We start from the raw sequence: 16,207 nt of genomic DNA, 5'->3' as shown, positions 1-16,207 counted from the left end.
GACACCAGAAGGACGGGATGCTATCCAGAGGGACCTGGACAAGCTGGAGAGGTGGGCCTGTGTGAACCTCATGAGGTTCAACAAGGCCAAGTGCAAGGTCCTACACCTGGGTCGGGGTAATCCCCGCTATCAATACAGGCTGGGGGATGAAAGGATCGAGAGCAGCCCTGCTGAGAGGGACTTGGGGGTACTGATAGACGAAAGGCTGGACATGAGCCGGCAATGTGCGCTGGCAGCCCAGAGGGCCAACCGTGTCCTGGGCTGCATCAAGAGAAGCGTGGCCAGCAGGTCGAGAGAGGTGATTCTGCCCCTCTACTCTGCTCTGGTGAGACCTCACCTGGAGTACTGCGTTCAGCTCTGGAGCCCTCAGCACAAGAAGGACATAGAACTGTTGGAGCGGGTCCAAAGGAGGGCCACAAAGATGATCTGAGGGCTGGAGCACCTCTCCTATGAGGACAGGCTGAGAGAGTTGGGCTTGTTCAGCCTGGAGAAGAGAAGGCTGCGGGGAGACCTGATTGCAGCATTTCAGTACTTAAAGGGAGCCTATAGGAAAGATGGGGACAATCTTTTTAGTAGAGACAGCAGTGACAGGACGAGGGGTAATGGTTTTAAACTAAAACAGGGTAGGTTTAGGCTAGATATAAGGAAGAAATTCTTCACAATGAGGGTTGTGAAACACTGGAACGGGTTGCCTAGAGAGGTAGTGGAGGCCCCATCACTGGAAACATTCAAGACCAGGTTGGACAGGGCTCTGAGCAACCTGATCTAGTTAGTGGTGTCCCTGCTCGCTGTGGGGGAGGTTGGACTAGATGACCTCTAGGCGTCCCTTCCAACCCAAAACTTTCTGTGATTCTATGACACGTAGATGTTGCCCTTAACTATTCAGAGCCAGTGGCTTATGCACAACCATTACAAAAATTCCCTAGCTCACATCACCAAAATTTATTGCTGCTTGCCGGAGGGGTGTGCATGGGTATGAACATGTGCGCATGTGTGCAAATAAATCCCTTCCTGGCCCCTGTAGTGATGTAGTGGCTCTGTAGCTGATGCTGTGAAGTAGGAAATTCAATTATACCTCACTTGGCATGCATAACTAAAAACATTATTATTGGTCATAAAATTATCCAGCCCTTTTAAAAATCAAATCTATGAACTATGTGACTGTATTCCTCAGGCTGACTTCACGCTGTGTGAGGAAGTGCTCCCTTTAATTTGTTTTAACTTTGCTTGCATTATGCAGGCTTCATTTCGGTGCGAGAGAAGGTTGAGGCAAAGTGACTAATTTTCATTCTGAAGTGTCTGGGAATTTGAGCTTAGGCAAATTTCTGCCACTCCTGTGACTGCACAGAGCTTTCACATGTACTATACGGCATTTCCCAAGTCAAAGCACTACAACCACAACAGTAGCTGTTTTCCAGATGTGTTCTAAAATGAAACCTCACCTCTTTGATGAACAGCTTCTGTAGCAAAACAGTGTATGTGTGACCAAATGGCAACAGAACACTGTTTACACAAAAAATGAGCATAATAAAATAAAAAGACGCTGAACAGCAAAATTCCATGTTATTAAAAAAAAAAATCCCCATTAGAGCCAATAACAAATGACATTAACTTTTAAAAGCTTGAACATATACAGATTCATCACCTTGACAAATGAGGTAGATGAGAGTTAACAAAGATCATCACTATTTACTGTGCTGTGAGTTCCTCTCAATAAAACTTCAGTTCCAAGGGGAAAACTCACAGCCCCACAGTGGACAGGCTGCAAATGACAGAGGTTTCAATGGCACAGCATGCAGACTCTGCTCAAAGCTCTGGGGTATCTTCTTCCTCTGGCTGGAGGGATATTTTTGTCCACTAAAATCAATTCTTTCCCCCCAAATTCAGCACCCTGGCAATATAATCCTTGACATGACTTACTTCAATTTTCCGAGAAATATCCCCTGAATATTAGCTTTCATAAATGTACTTCAGCCCGCAAGTCCTTGAGGGTGCCTGCACAAACTAGTTTATTTGTATTTGGAGAGTGGAAAAAATGTTATATTTGTGAATTTCCCCCTGTTGCTAGTAAACTAGACAAGCTTAATGGTGCAGTAAAAAACATATTAATCAAAAGTTCAAGTCAGATTTTTATACACTGGTAACAGAGGTTACAAATAACACAAACAAAATCCCAACTGAGATTGATGGCTTGCAAATCAACTGCCCCCTAGCGGCTCAGCCTCCCTTATTGGAGAGTAAGACATATCTCAGAAATCACAGGCAACAGTCACAGTTCAAAGTCTTCTGAATTTTACTCACAGTTCTGAAAAAAGCATCAGCTTTCCTTGTGTGCTCATGCATACATACGTTTGAAATTACTGTCTGGGATACAAATGCATTGGGCTTGGTCATCTTGGGTACTTAAAGATCATTTTCTACCCTCCTTGGTTCACATCCCGTCTATTACAGGCTCCGCAAATTGCCCAAATGTTGTGAATTGCTATTCCAAAAGATGGGCACCTTATCTGTTACGAAAAGCTGTTACCTTTTTTTTCTTAGTCAGCCACGAACATTAAATATCATACAAGAAATCCGCTTATTCTGAAAGCTCATGGATTTTATTACCTTGGCAACAAAGTGATCTGTTCAAACTGCTTTTTGCTGCCAGTTTTAGAGGTTTCTGTGTCACAGAAAAAGCCATGAAGGGCAGATGAATAGATAACTGACCCCTTCCCTTATGCTTACATCAGTTTTCACAGATGGGAGAATGGACCTATTGTGAAAATGAGGTCCCTGGTTGCTCAGAACCAGTGGCAGTTAACAGATGAACTGGATTAAAAACAGATTTTCAGTTTTGTGACAATCACTAATAAAATCCCAGTTGGAAATGGATTTTCTTTTCAATATATCAAGAGAACATTTTTAATCTGGAGAAGAAAAACAATGGGAAAGGAACAAAATATTTGAACAAAACAAAATGCTCATTTTTTCACATTAATCTTTGGATTTTCATTAACAAATAAGCATTCAAGTACTGTCATCAAAGCTGTTATAAATAAAAAAAAAAATCGAATCACTTCATATGGAAGCTCCTGTAACTCCATTTTTCTCAGATGACTGTGGTGTTTGGCTGTTTCAAAACAAGAAAAAAAAATAGTGATAGTGACACATACATACAATGTTTCAGGGCTGTCATATTGGTGTGTATCACTGACAGGTGAAAAGCCTCCCACCCTATCACGAGGATGAGATGAAGCCAGTTTCCCACACGCCACAGCCCGTATCTCTGCCCAGACAAAGCTCCTCATCACTCGAGAGCACACGTCCAGGAAACTTCTCCTACTCAAACGGCAAGGGACTTGTAAGGGACTTGCAGCACTGTCTTTAAAATGTTGAACACAGCAGGCTCTACTGGAAAATATGACCGAAGCTTGATCCTTCTCTGGAAAACAACCACGCACAAATGGTACACTGGGGATCCATATTAATCACTGCATGGTGGCTTTTGTCTCAAACACAACAAGTTAGCAGATATTTTTGTGGGTTTTCTGTCAACCCTGCAAATTCAGTATGAAATATGAAAATTGGGCAAGGTTCTCTCCCAAGTATGATCATGATTAATAAAAGAGTTGGAGGGAAAAACTGCCCTGAATTACAGCTCAGGAGCCTCATCGTGGGATGCAATAATATAGCTAATTCATCAAAGTGGGCACAGTGAGTGAACCCTGTGGACGTTTTTTTTGAGTGGTGCACCAGCCAGAAAATAATATTATTCACCAGCCTCACATAACATTGGTTGCATCTTCATCTAGTCTCCAGAAAAAAACAGAAATGGGAACATGATTTTCTGAATACTTTATACTATTGAAAGTGAACTACATTTGACTGAATCAAACAGCTTGTTCAAGACTAGTTTATGATGCATTTATCAGATATTCAGTATTTTTGCGATTCTGAAAATAAGAATAAAAAAGTTATAGAAAAGAAGTATTCAGGTTTACAAGACATAAATCACAAAAGTGAAGAGATTTTTAAGGTTAATGAGTATGTTTTTTGAATGATTCAGATGGAAATACAAAATGGCTATAATTTCAAAAGTACTATTCCATGCTGTGAAGTAAAGATTAGGTGTAATTAGTGCTCCCTTCTTGTCCGGGACTTCACCTAAGGTTAACTACATTGCAGTCAAGGTTGTTTTAAGTGTATGTTCAGTTTAAGATTCTGCATGAAGGTGCTCACATGCATACATGGTGCCTGAAGTCAAAACTGCAATCAGTGCTTGTTTTCAGCACTCTCAAAGCATAAACTTTGTCTGCTCTGTGGGCAGGGTCTGGGTTTTCTCTTCCCTAGACCATTCAATGTTTATGAGAAAAAGCTAGTAAATTTGACTAAGAAGGATACCTTTTAGTTTTTCTTGCCCTGAATATACAAAGGAATAAGTCCCCACCTGAGATTTAAATGTGAATGAGACACTTCTCTCCTATAGGACCTCATATGGAGGTCTAACTAACCAGCTAGTCCTCGAGCTGCATTAAACTGCTTTCTGTCAGCTCCCCCTCCCGTCTGTTTATTTTTACCATTTATTTTCTGACAGCTTGTACATTTTCATACCCTCCTTTTTAACACTATTTTTAGGTCTTCTTCCATCTCCTGCCACCCTTGGTGGTCAGAAGCCATCACAGGCGTCCACCTTTGCTGACAGCTCAGCTTTCTTGCCCAGATTGTAGCTGTAACCTGGCACCCTGTAAGGACTGATTGGTCACTCAGATCAAAACATTAAATATTTAAAGTGGCACCACACCATTCATAAAGTGAAACGTAAACTGTTTGTTTACTCTCTGCTAATTATTTTAGTTCAAGCAGGCAGACTCAACTGTCTACATTATTAATTAAACCTCTAAAAATGAGCTAAGAACAGGAAATGTTCTTCTCTGCTGGTAACAGTGCTAAAGAATAAGCTGTAACTCTCATTAGCCATATGATAACATGAAGATCTTTTCCCCAGCATAGTGCCAATACAAAGCTAAACAAATCATATTTCCAAGTGGTTTGAACAGAAGCTTCCTAGTCATGAAACCTCAAACGTTAAACATCTTTAGTAGGTATAACTAGTGTTATTAATTTACTGGTTTTTGAAGCTATCTATGGACGCAAATAGCAAAGACTCCTCGTCTCTAAAGCAGCGTGCTTCTAAATAGAGTAGTCTGAGGGTTATATTAAAGGAAAATGGAAGGTTTCCCTACAGGTTGTGTAACAGCAATATACAATAACTTCTACCACTGATCTATTTCTTTACAACTATATTTATATTTGCTATAAGAACTTTGTATAGATACTCATCACTGGGCTTTGTGATCAGGAACACTATAAAGTGACAGAAATCATGACAAAAAAAATCACATTTCATGCTGAAGAGAACTGTGCAAAAAACTGTAAGAATTATATGTTTTGATACAAAGTTCAATAGTTTCATTGCACAATCTGAAGCAACACAGGATTCCTGAGCTTGGATTTTCAATGATGACCTGAAACTGTTCCATTCTGTCAAAAGTTTTACACAGTGGTCGAGTGATTTGCAGTTTAGGACCAGAAACACTCAAAATTCTCATTTTTGTTAGACACGGGGACAAACCCAAAAGGAACAGAAAAGACTAGTAATAGCATGCATAGAGGTGGGATAGACGTAAGCGCACACGTCTGTGAACTGCAACTTTTGAGTATTGCAGAATACAAAGGCTACCGCTCTGCTGTGTGTCTCCACAGGACTCTGGAGCCTAATTATAGAGCTGTATGAAAAAGTTCTGCTTGTCAGCAGAACTGACAGGGGAAAAAAAAATCCACATTTCTGCACATTCACAGAAGAATAAAATATTTAGGCAGAAAGTCATCATTGCTGCAGATGGACACTTAGAGAACAAAAATGGGTAATTTTGTGCAGCTCTGCTTGTCCCTAGCATAACCAGAATACATTTGGTAGCAGATTTAAAACCCAGCCTAGAATTCCTCAGTCACTGTCAGTGGCAAAATATGCTTCAGCATAGCAGAGGTTGAGGGTTGCAGGTAAATAGCATAGCAGAGGTTGAGGGTTGCAGGTAAACTCAAGGTGGAGGAGCCATCCTAAAATGAGCAGGCAGGACTGCACCAAATTTAGTGTTGCTGCACTTGCTTACGCCAGCACAGAATTTGGCTCTGGATGGTTTTGAGTCCTTCTGAGTAAGATTAGCCACAAAAGCTTGATCATGATTACAACAAGCCAAAATGTGAGGGTTATGTCCATGTTGTGGCAATGAGGAAAGAGAACTAGAAGAAGCAGAAGAGATAAGCACAAAATGTTAAACAGCAGTGAGCAATTGCTAGTGGCCAATGGACTTCAACTGCCTGCTTTCATTACATTAAAGGACACACTCCTTAAATGCATGCTTTGGGTGAGAAGAAATATGCCTATAAAAGATCTACCCTATACCCAGAACATGTCATAAGCATCACTAAGGTATTTTTAGGAAAAATATAACTTGACGGGATGGTGGGCACAATACCTCTGATTCCCAGTGGTGATCAGGTAACAGCCTCTACCCAATATACCAAAAAAACCTCAATAACCCAAATCAATGTTGTGTGTGTGTGTTGTGTGACCCTCCACATTCCGAAGAGAGGGACTGCCCATTTGCAAGTGCAGGTCCATGACACAAGAGGAACAATTTATGTGGATTCTCCCCTTCTTCCCCTCACTTTGTACTGTGCAGAGAAAGGGTGATTCATCACTGCACGGTCCCCACCATTTCTGTACTACCCAACCTGTGTTTACAGCCTCTCAGTGGAAAGCCTGGCTCTTAAACTCAAGTGGTAGTGACCTGTGCTTTCAGCTTTGGATAAGTGTTTTTCTCTTAAGCTTGTTAAATGCAGTGTGAATTTTATGTAAAAGTGCTTTTTTCTCATTTCTTTTTTCTTTTCCCTCAGTATCACCTAATTTGGCAGTCCTTGGAGTGCTAGAGAGTCTCTAATGTATCTCAAGCCACAAGGACTCTGACTTTACTGCATTAACAAAATACATTTATTTGCTGCCTTTATACGTGGCAATGTGAGTGATGAAGGGTTGTGTTCTCAATACTTCCCTCATCTCCTTCTTCTTTGTTTGGCATTGGCAATAAAATCCAAATTACAGAAAAGGCAAATCAAGCATACAAATTAAGAAAACTAATTTCATGCCAGCTAACGTGGGAAAAACTTAGGTGATGAGGAAATCAAAGGAAAATGGCAATAAAATAGACTGCAATAGAGAAAAAAAATTATAACTGAAGTCACAAAATCCAATCATATTTTTTATACACTAATAATAAATTCAAAATAAAAATTAGCAGAAAGCAACAAAAATCTCTTGTGAGAGGACCTTCTGCCCATAGTCTGCTGAAGTTTCTATGGACTGAACTGTTTTCTTAAACAAGAAAAAAGAATTTATTCCTATGTCTCTGAGGCATCTTAAAATTTGTTCCACAGCATAAAGAAGTAAAATAACTCCCATGTCCAGTGTGGTTGATCCTGGAAGTTAGTTTTGTTTGGTTTAATTTTTATTTTCAAGTTAATAGATGGAGTTTTTCTCAGCGACTTCAAAGAACAAGACGAGGCCAAATAAAAGGTAAACCCTTGTGTTTGCTTTGCTCTGTTATCTCATCACAATACTATAATAAAACCAGAAACAGTAACAAAAAGTCCAAAATCACTGCCTTGCATATAGCTGTTTACGGTCTGTTTCTTCAACCAACAAAATATTCCAGATCTTATTATACCACCTACAGGTAGTTTTTAGAGAAATACTTGGGATCCCCTAAGCTGCTTAGTTACACTCCTGTAGGTTGCAAAAAGCAAGCATGTCCGTTAACGTTTTTTTGGAGAGGTTTCTCATAAGCCACATTCTTTTGACTTTAAACCAGTTCCCACAAAACACCCTATGTTTTCTGAAATCTTAGATAATACATGAAACTAGCACACAGTTGCTGAAATAGACAATATTTTTAGTAATTAAAATTGTTAAACTGATCATACTGTCTTATACACCAGCTTTTATTTGATACAGAATGTCACATATGAAGTCATCATTTTCTGTCGAAGCAAAATAACCAAAAACTATGATACATCTTTTTCTCTCATACTTGATTCTCGCTTACAGATCCTATAATCCTATATAATCATGCACACATTGTTCATAACTTCAACATATTTTTGTAAGCTTTGAAAGAAATCTTTAGCAAATTCCTTTACATTCCTTTATTAACTGCTTTCACAACTAGAGACATACTGTTTCAAAAGAACTATTTTGCAAAGCTTGACAGAGAAGGAATCTTTATAGTAACTTATGGATATTTAATGAAAACTTACAGACATAACAGAAATTTTAAACAAATAACTTCTGATAGTAAATGACCTTTTAAGAGTATAATCTTTAGTACTCCCATACACTTAATGCTTCTCAACTTGCTCAACCTTTCTTACTTATTTTCTATAAAAGGGCTTTGCTTTTTACAGGGCTTAATCAGTCTAACTGCCTCGCTTCTACTTTGCAGAAAATATGCAAGAATTCAATCCAAATTCAACAGAATTATGCTACTTTGATGCTGCACATTTTCTCCTGTTGTTGATTAATATGCCCCTTGTGCAAACATCCTCCTCCTACCTGATGCCTTCAGTAATGTCTCAATTCATTGCTGATGACATTCAAATTTCCTCCAGAGATGCCTTGTGAAGTCACAAACAGAGGATTATGCCCATCAGTGAATGACTCAGGCACAAAGTGATTGATAAGGCAAATAAATACTTAGGTGTTAGTAATCAGTCAGCTGTGATATGCAAGGGGGAAAACAAGACTGCAGACATTTGGGCTATATATCATGTTTTCTAAATTATCTCTTTGTGTGCCGATGGTCCTCTTAATAAATTATCCTCCCTTGTTATCTGATGTGTTCTACATTTTCAATTATGCCTCTTCTCAAACCCATGTAACAGTCATTCTTTCTCAGCCTAAAGTTATTTCAATGTCCAACCTGCACACCCAAAGTCCAGGCAGAGTAAGTACTACACAACTGTTTTTGAGTTGAGAAGATGTGCAGACACACATCAAAGAGATGTTATGGCATCAGAGAAGTCATGGCTTTATTCCCAGATTCCCTGAGCTGAGTTTTATGTAAGCAATAATACATGACACTGCATGTGTTACAGTGGAGTAAGAACATTTTGAGCATCTTGAATACCATGAGACTGAGAAATCAAGAGCTTGTATCCCCTCAGATACGCAGAAGTCAAAAACCAGACAAAGAATGTCACAGAAGTGAGTAGATTATTTGGCTTCTTTAACTCACGATTTTTGGATTGACAAAAGCAAATAAAAACTTTTCATAAGTAGAAGAACTTAGCTTCTGATAGACTCTCGTGTGAAAGTCCATATACGTGTTTTTAATAAGATTTGACTGGCATGAGATTTTGGAAAGCTGAAGAACTAATTAATGTAGAAAAGAGCTCTACAATGTATGCATTTCAGAAGTAATTGTGGACTGTTGGTACAGTCTTCAGACAGATTTGCAAGCCATTTTATAGCACGTATATGTGATCATTCAACACATCATAGTGTTGCAGACAGTATCTTGGGATTTTTTGCGATGTGGGAGGTGGTCTTGAAGAAATCTGTACATAATCATGATAGCATGGCTGAGAAACACAGATATCTTCCCTTCGATGTAAGCTTTTCAAAGGTCACAAACAACAGCAAAAAGGGAAGAGCTCTAGAGTTAAGCCATACATTCTTTGACTGAGGGACCATTTTGTGTTTACAGCTCCTAGTACAATGCAATCTTGATTTATGATTATAGTGACTAGTTGCTATGATGATGATAATACTGATAAGGTTTATAATGGAAATACAAGACCTTGCTAATAAAACAAGTGTTCTATGACTATCAGAGTTCTAATCTAAAGACTATTTAGTATGGACTTGTGATGCGAGTTAGACAGCTGGTGTATCCACATTTTTGTAACTATATGTAAATAGATGTACCTACAACTTATGCCGTAATAGAAAATTCTACAATTTACTTATGCAACTGGTGAACTCTACATCAAAATAACCTAAATAGCAGGTACAGAACTATATCTGATTTTTTTCAGCTTTGAAAGCACGTATGTGCAACCTAAGATACAAAGTTTAGTATCATTAATTTGGTCCAGAAAGTGGGCTGTATAATATTGCAGGCAGTGAATACTTGTGCAAAAGAAATTAGTAAGCATAGAAAAAACAAACGTAACAGAATTATAATGTCCAGAACTTCAAATGCTTGTTTGGAATACAACCACATTTTTGTGTGCTAGGCATACTGAAATTCCTACACAGGAACAAGGCAGCTTATGAAATTTTTAGTATTTTCTATTCCATCTATTTCAGAATCTGTCCACCTTGTCCCCATCCAAGCCACTATAAGAATAACCATAAAAGTAAGTGAATAATCCTGGTTACATCACAATAATATGAACATGACAACGCTGAATGACTCTGACAGACCAACAGTGCTGAATGTCACAAAACTGTTCCAGTATGCCAGAATAATTTTTCTGAGTGACTATAACACTTAACTTTTGGAAAACATTCTCTGTGTGAGAACCATCTCAGAAGAAGGGGTAAAACTATACCCTGAGTTTGTTGACTCATTTTCATGCAGTCTTGCTCATTACACTGCAGGTCTATGCGGAGACCTGCAAATAACTGAGAGTAGATAGCATATGAAAGTCATGCGGAGTCTGTGGAGTAAGGTAATGGGGATAGCTGGTCATCTTTCTTTAAAAGATAATGCATGTGAACTTAAACAGGTAATAATTAATCACTTTTTCCAAAAGCAAATTTCTGTTCAGCTCCTTGCCTACGACTGCTCAGTTTTGAGAGCACATTTTTGGGGAGATTATTGCAACAAACACATCTTCTGGATATATCTTATTATGGCTAAGCAAGAATGACAACTTTTAAAGTTTAGCGTCCAAATGTCTTCTCAAAATAATATTATGAGGAGGTTACGCTGTTAGATTAGCTGCTTCTGGTACTATGACCACAAAGTCTTTGTCATTTACCTGCCCATCTGTGTAGCTACTACTCTTGATTGAACGCATTGCTATAGCAGGTCAGTTACAACCTATAGGAGGAATGTTACAGCCACAGGGCAATGTCCCTCACATATTTAATGAAGACTGTAAAACCAACAAAAATACAATGGGGATAGTGAATTCTTGCAAAGTGATCCTACTTGTAAGGAAAGACACCCAAAAGACTCAGCTGATGCTATGTCTAAATCAATTACAAAGCCATACATTTAATCTTGATCAAAATGATTTGCAGGCTAGGAGTCCCATTGGATATACAGTAAATCTTAAACTTCGGGCGATCAAAAACGGAGCACTTCTCACTCACAAGAAGGCTGAAGCCACACTCCCACTACGTTGAATGGGAAGTTGTCATCCTTTACTCCTCTCAGTAACTGCAATGAACTACCGTCAGTGTTTGTCTGCTTTTAGTCCCAGCAAGAGAAGGTTCTCCAAAGATATCATCATGTTTTAACACCATTTACAATAAAACCTTTAAGAGCATACTGAAAAAGGAAACTCCCAAGAGAAGTTTCTGATGGATGGAAAGAGTTTGATGCATTTTCTATTTCTAGGTATAGGAATGGAGAAGAGTTATCAGTTTTTCCCCGAGACTGACATGTAAGTTTGGTCCTGAAGGAGATGTAAAGAGGTGAACTATGGTGTTGGTAACCACTACATGACAGCATGAATTACTCTGTCATTCTGACATAACCTCATGGCTCTGTAAGCTTAGGAGCTAGTCTGAGCGGATGACTACAGAGAACAAGCACGTGAGATCAAGAACATCAGCTGTAACACGGATGGTAATTCTAATGTTTTATAATATTCACAGCATACAGAATCTAACATCATATTCCCTTGTTATACATCCGCTTGCAACACCTAAAACGTGCTTTGTGCCCTTTATGAAGTACAGTGAGAAATCAGCCCGGACTCCCTTTTAGAAAGCAGCATATAAGCAAAGATCACATTTTCTTATGTTTCATACTCTTTGGGATATTTTCATAAATCAGCCAAGAAATTAAACATAAAAGCAAACAGATTACATTTCCTTCCACTAACCAGAAAACGTTATTGATGCTTCCATTCCAGCTTGCAAAGACACAGAATCATTACTCTAATGCGCAGTATATGTGTGTGTATAAACACAGATATATGTATACATACACACATTATGAGGCTTTGAAATCTTAAATTTAAGGAAAATCTGAATGTATTTATCTCACTAAGTTTGAACAATTTTGTAATTTTTTAAAAGGCACTGGCCCCTAATGTAGTGTTATTGATCAGAATTTCTCAGAAAATAAAACTCTGTAGGGACTCCATCACTTCCAGACAGAGTATTTTCCCCTTGTAAAGTGCTAAGAAGGTGATAATAAAGGGTGTAACAGACCCTGAAAAAAGCATCAGAGAAGCTATGCACAGAAAGGAGGAAAATAAATTCTGTGAAATACCTACCAATATAATATTATCAAGCAAATGTCTATTTGACATTGATTCTCAGGAATTAAGCATGCAGTATAAACAGTGGTGGATTTCAGTGTAGTATTTTAGAGTACAGGAAATTGTTCAAATGATTGGGGTGGTTCTGAAACTGAGACTGCAACGCAGAAGCAGTTAACAGGAGCATATGGAGGGAGCACACCAACAGTGGCAACTTATGCTATGAATTCAGAGGAACTGAAATCTGTGTTGCAGGCTGCATGCAGAAAGACAAAATCATTCAGAAGAGCCATTTTTTTCAATGCCACTGAACCAATCGCTTCAGATAGCTCAATGCCAGCCCCCTGGCACGTATATTCTTAACATACAGTTTCTGACGCCTTTAGTAATAACTTGCGTTAATTACTTAAAATAAATATTCCTACCATTAACCTAATCAAAAAACTTCCAGTATGCTGAATCTCTTCAGTGGAACAGATTTTTCTGCATTGCTAGCATATCTTTTTTTTTTTTTTTTTGAACAGGCCAGCTTTATAACAAGCAAGAACGAAAACTGGGTCTCAGATAGTCGCTTAAAGCATCATACTTTTAACCTCCTCCTTTCATCCAGAGCTCTTTACCTTTACTGACACCCTCTGGTACCTATCTCTAAGTCAGGTTTGAATTCATTCCAGCACTCCTTCCAAAATTTACTTTCCAAATCAATATTTTGTGGAGCACAGAACTGGACATTTTCCGAAACCCCCATAAATCATATCACTGATTCCCCAATAGTTTACCATGTCAGCAACTTATTCAGGGGACTCAAGCGAATTTGCCAGTCATGACCTTCCTGTATTGAATCTGTGCTGACAGTCCTCCAAGTTATGCATTTCTTAAAGTTGCCCTTTATTATTTCCTAATAGCAGAGTTCTTAATCGTACCTTTTATCTTAGCTGCTAGGATATTTTTCCTCAAGGTCTGTTGTCAAAGCTGTTTTCTTCCAAGTTCTCAGCTATAATTCAGACAGTCAGATATTCTATATTTTCTGTTTTCATTCTTAGTATATCTGCCCTTGTTATAAACTGAAATTAAGATCACTTCCCCGATATTTTAACCTAGAATGCAAAGTATGTCCTTTGGCTTCACATTGACCAACAAAACTAAAATCTACACTCAGTCTCCAGACCCTCCATAGCTATCTTCACACTTTCATGTCACGCTCTGCTAGTTCTGACTTTTTGCACGTGCAGTTGCTGTGTAACTGTATGAAACAGAAGAACCGCATGTTGAACAGTCCACTTTCAGAACTATTTAGTTATCACCTTCAAGAATGCTTAACATTTCATCCTCCTTTCTCTATATATTTGTTGTCTTCCGAGACTTTGTCTTCTTCATCACATCTCTTCATCATTCACATAATTAAAAGTATATTGCCACAGAGGGCCACTGTACATGAAAGATTCCTGTTACTATCGTTCCTGTCTTAGTCTTCTGTTTTCCTTTTCCTTTTAGTATACCTCAAACTAGTAAACTAGCACCTTCCCTCCCAATAAGACAGATATTTAAAGTATTCTGGGTTTTTTGTTTTACTTGAAACTTTGCAGATAAATACTATAGTAATTAAAGACAGTCTATGAAAATATATTTTTACAAATTCTAATAGATATTTTATAGCACTTTAAAGTAGTGGCCGAATTATTGTTATTTTTTTTGATATCCACTGTAATAATATTAATCATGATGAACTGATTTTGTGTTAATGACTGCCATAAAGTACTTCTGAAAGAGTTCTACTATAACCCAGCAATCATTACCTGCACTTTTATTAATTCGAAAATGTCATCCAAATTTTAATTATCAGGAATCCCCCTTAGCTTTTGGCTAACAGTGAGCATGTAATTTATTTGTAGTTTCAAACTTTAGGGTCTGATCCAAAGCTCACTGAAGACTAGGGGAATGCTGTAACTCCTTAGAATAATTTGGCATCAGGTCCTTCATTGAAAAACATTACTGAAAATGTGTCATTCAAGGAAAGTATTACTTTTTATATTAAAAAAAAATGAACAAACTTTGCAAAAATGTTACATTTCTGAAATATCGTAGCACATAGAAAACTTCAGTCCTAAGTAGTCCCATTACACTATCTTATGTAACTTCTGTTTTATGAAGTTTCTGTGCTCGACAGTAATGAAACTAAACATCTGAAGAAGTGCCGATATGGTAATGCATGCCAATTTTTTCTCTGAGATAAAAATCTTAAAAACACAGTTTCATGCTCTGTGTTACAGAAATAACTCTCAGTTCATCTTCTAGCCAGCTCATAGACATTCCACAAAGTCTTATCCACTATCCTCACAGCAGAGAGGAAAAATCAGTGCATCTTTATGTAATTCAATCTCCTCTGCCTCTCAGCAAAGCAGAACAGTCCAGGCACCGTAGTTTTCTAATTCAGGAGGTAATTGTTTATCCCAAAGCCAAGCACCATTCTGAACTTTATAACAACACAACTTTTAGTGCATCACTATCAACTCAATACACAAGGTTATCTTCTGTATCACCCTCAAGCATTAGCAGGGTAGCTCTCCCAAACATAAAAAATTTGCACATTAAAATAAGCATTCTTTCTCTGAAGTATTTATTTGTTCTAAAAGCCTCACATCTCTCTTCCCAACTCATTCACTGCAGTAGTTCGCTAGCTACTTAAATGACAGGCAGCATACAGCAGATCACAGTAATTTCTGCTTCAACTTTTCTGCTCAATTATGACAACAATTTCAACACAAAATTCAAAACAAAAAGCAAAACACGCAAAACCTGGAGTAGGAGCCCAAAAATGGGATCTCTCACCATTGTTGGCTTCACAGCAGACTGCTCACAGAGATGCCGCGATGGATATTACAACAAATCTGCACACGCTCCGAAGTCTAACCGGGGAAAGCGGTGCCTGGCCGGGGGAATGGCAAAGACACTTACCGCTGCCGTGCCACCGTCTCTCTCTCGCCCTGACTCTCAGTCTCTCTCTCCCATCCTCCTGACAGCCTCAAATATAGCAGTCCCTTACGGTGCTGAGCCTGCGGGGAGCACAGGATTGCAGAGTTGGGGATTTTTTTTTTTCCCTTTTTTTTTTTTTTTTTTTAAACCATCCAGCGGCAGTTCTCCAGACCCGACCGCCTCTCCTCCTCGCCTGGCTCACTGATGGAGAGACCCAGGTGAAGGCATCCGCGCCGGCAGCTCCCGCCAGCCCCTCCCGGCCCCGCCGTGCCCCTCCCCGGCGGGGGGACCGAGGCACCTCCCCCGGCTGCTCCGGGGGGGGGAACGGCGGAGGCTCTGCCCGCCCCCGGCTGCCCGCCTGACGATGTATATATATGGTGTGTGTGTGTGCTGTGTGTGTGCCAGCTCACAACACCGCCCGAAGCTCGCCCCTACCCCTAAGCGCAGAAGGACGATCCCCCCACACCCCTATTGCCCCCTCCTCGCTGCCTTCCTCCCCGATTTTCTCCTCCACTCCTCTGCCCCGGAGCGTGAAGGCAGAAGGACGACTCGAGGAGCGCTCTCCCCTGATCTGCTGCTCCTCTCTAGCCCTGGCCATCAGCTCTCCCCAGAAACCACTTTCTGCCCCCATCCTCTCCTTCCCCAGCCTCCTTCCAGGTAGATTTTAAGATTTTTTATTATTTTTTCCTTAAAT

At 39.3% G+C, this 16,207-nt stretch overlaps 1 protein-coding gene across 4 annotated transcripts in view; it reads right to left on the bottom strand.

Moving 5' to 3' along the window:
• CNTN5 (contactin 5) overlaps positions 1-15,763 on the bottom strand; it is a 745,090-nt gene extending 729,327 nt beyond the window's left edge. For 3 of the 4 annotated variants that reach the window (XM_075417787.1, XM_075417816.1, XM_075417827.1), the window contains exon 1: positions 15,496-15,763. The gene's annotated coding sequence lies outside the window, so the exon portion shown is untranslated. Of the gene's footprint in view, positions 1-15,369; positions 15,458-15,495 lie in introns of those variants that run through there. The other variant, XM_075417796.1, reaches the window with a different exon arrangement.
• Positions 15,764-16,207: the final 444 nt, after the last annotated feature.

This window comes from Opisthocomus hoazin, chromosome 1 (genome assembly GCF_030867145.1).
Source record: "Opisthocomus hoazin isolate bOpiHoa1 chromosome 1, bOpiHoa1.hap1, whole genome shotgun sequence".
NCBI lineage: Eukaryota > Metazoa > Chordata > Aves > Opisthocomiformes > Opisthocomidae > Opisthocomus > Opisthocomus hoazin.
The sequence above is the reverse complement of the archived record's forward strand: the minus strand, read 5'-3'. Positions and strand labels throughout refer to the sequence as shown.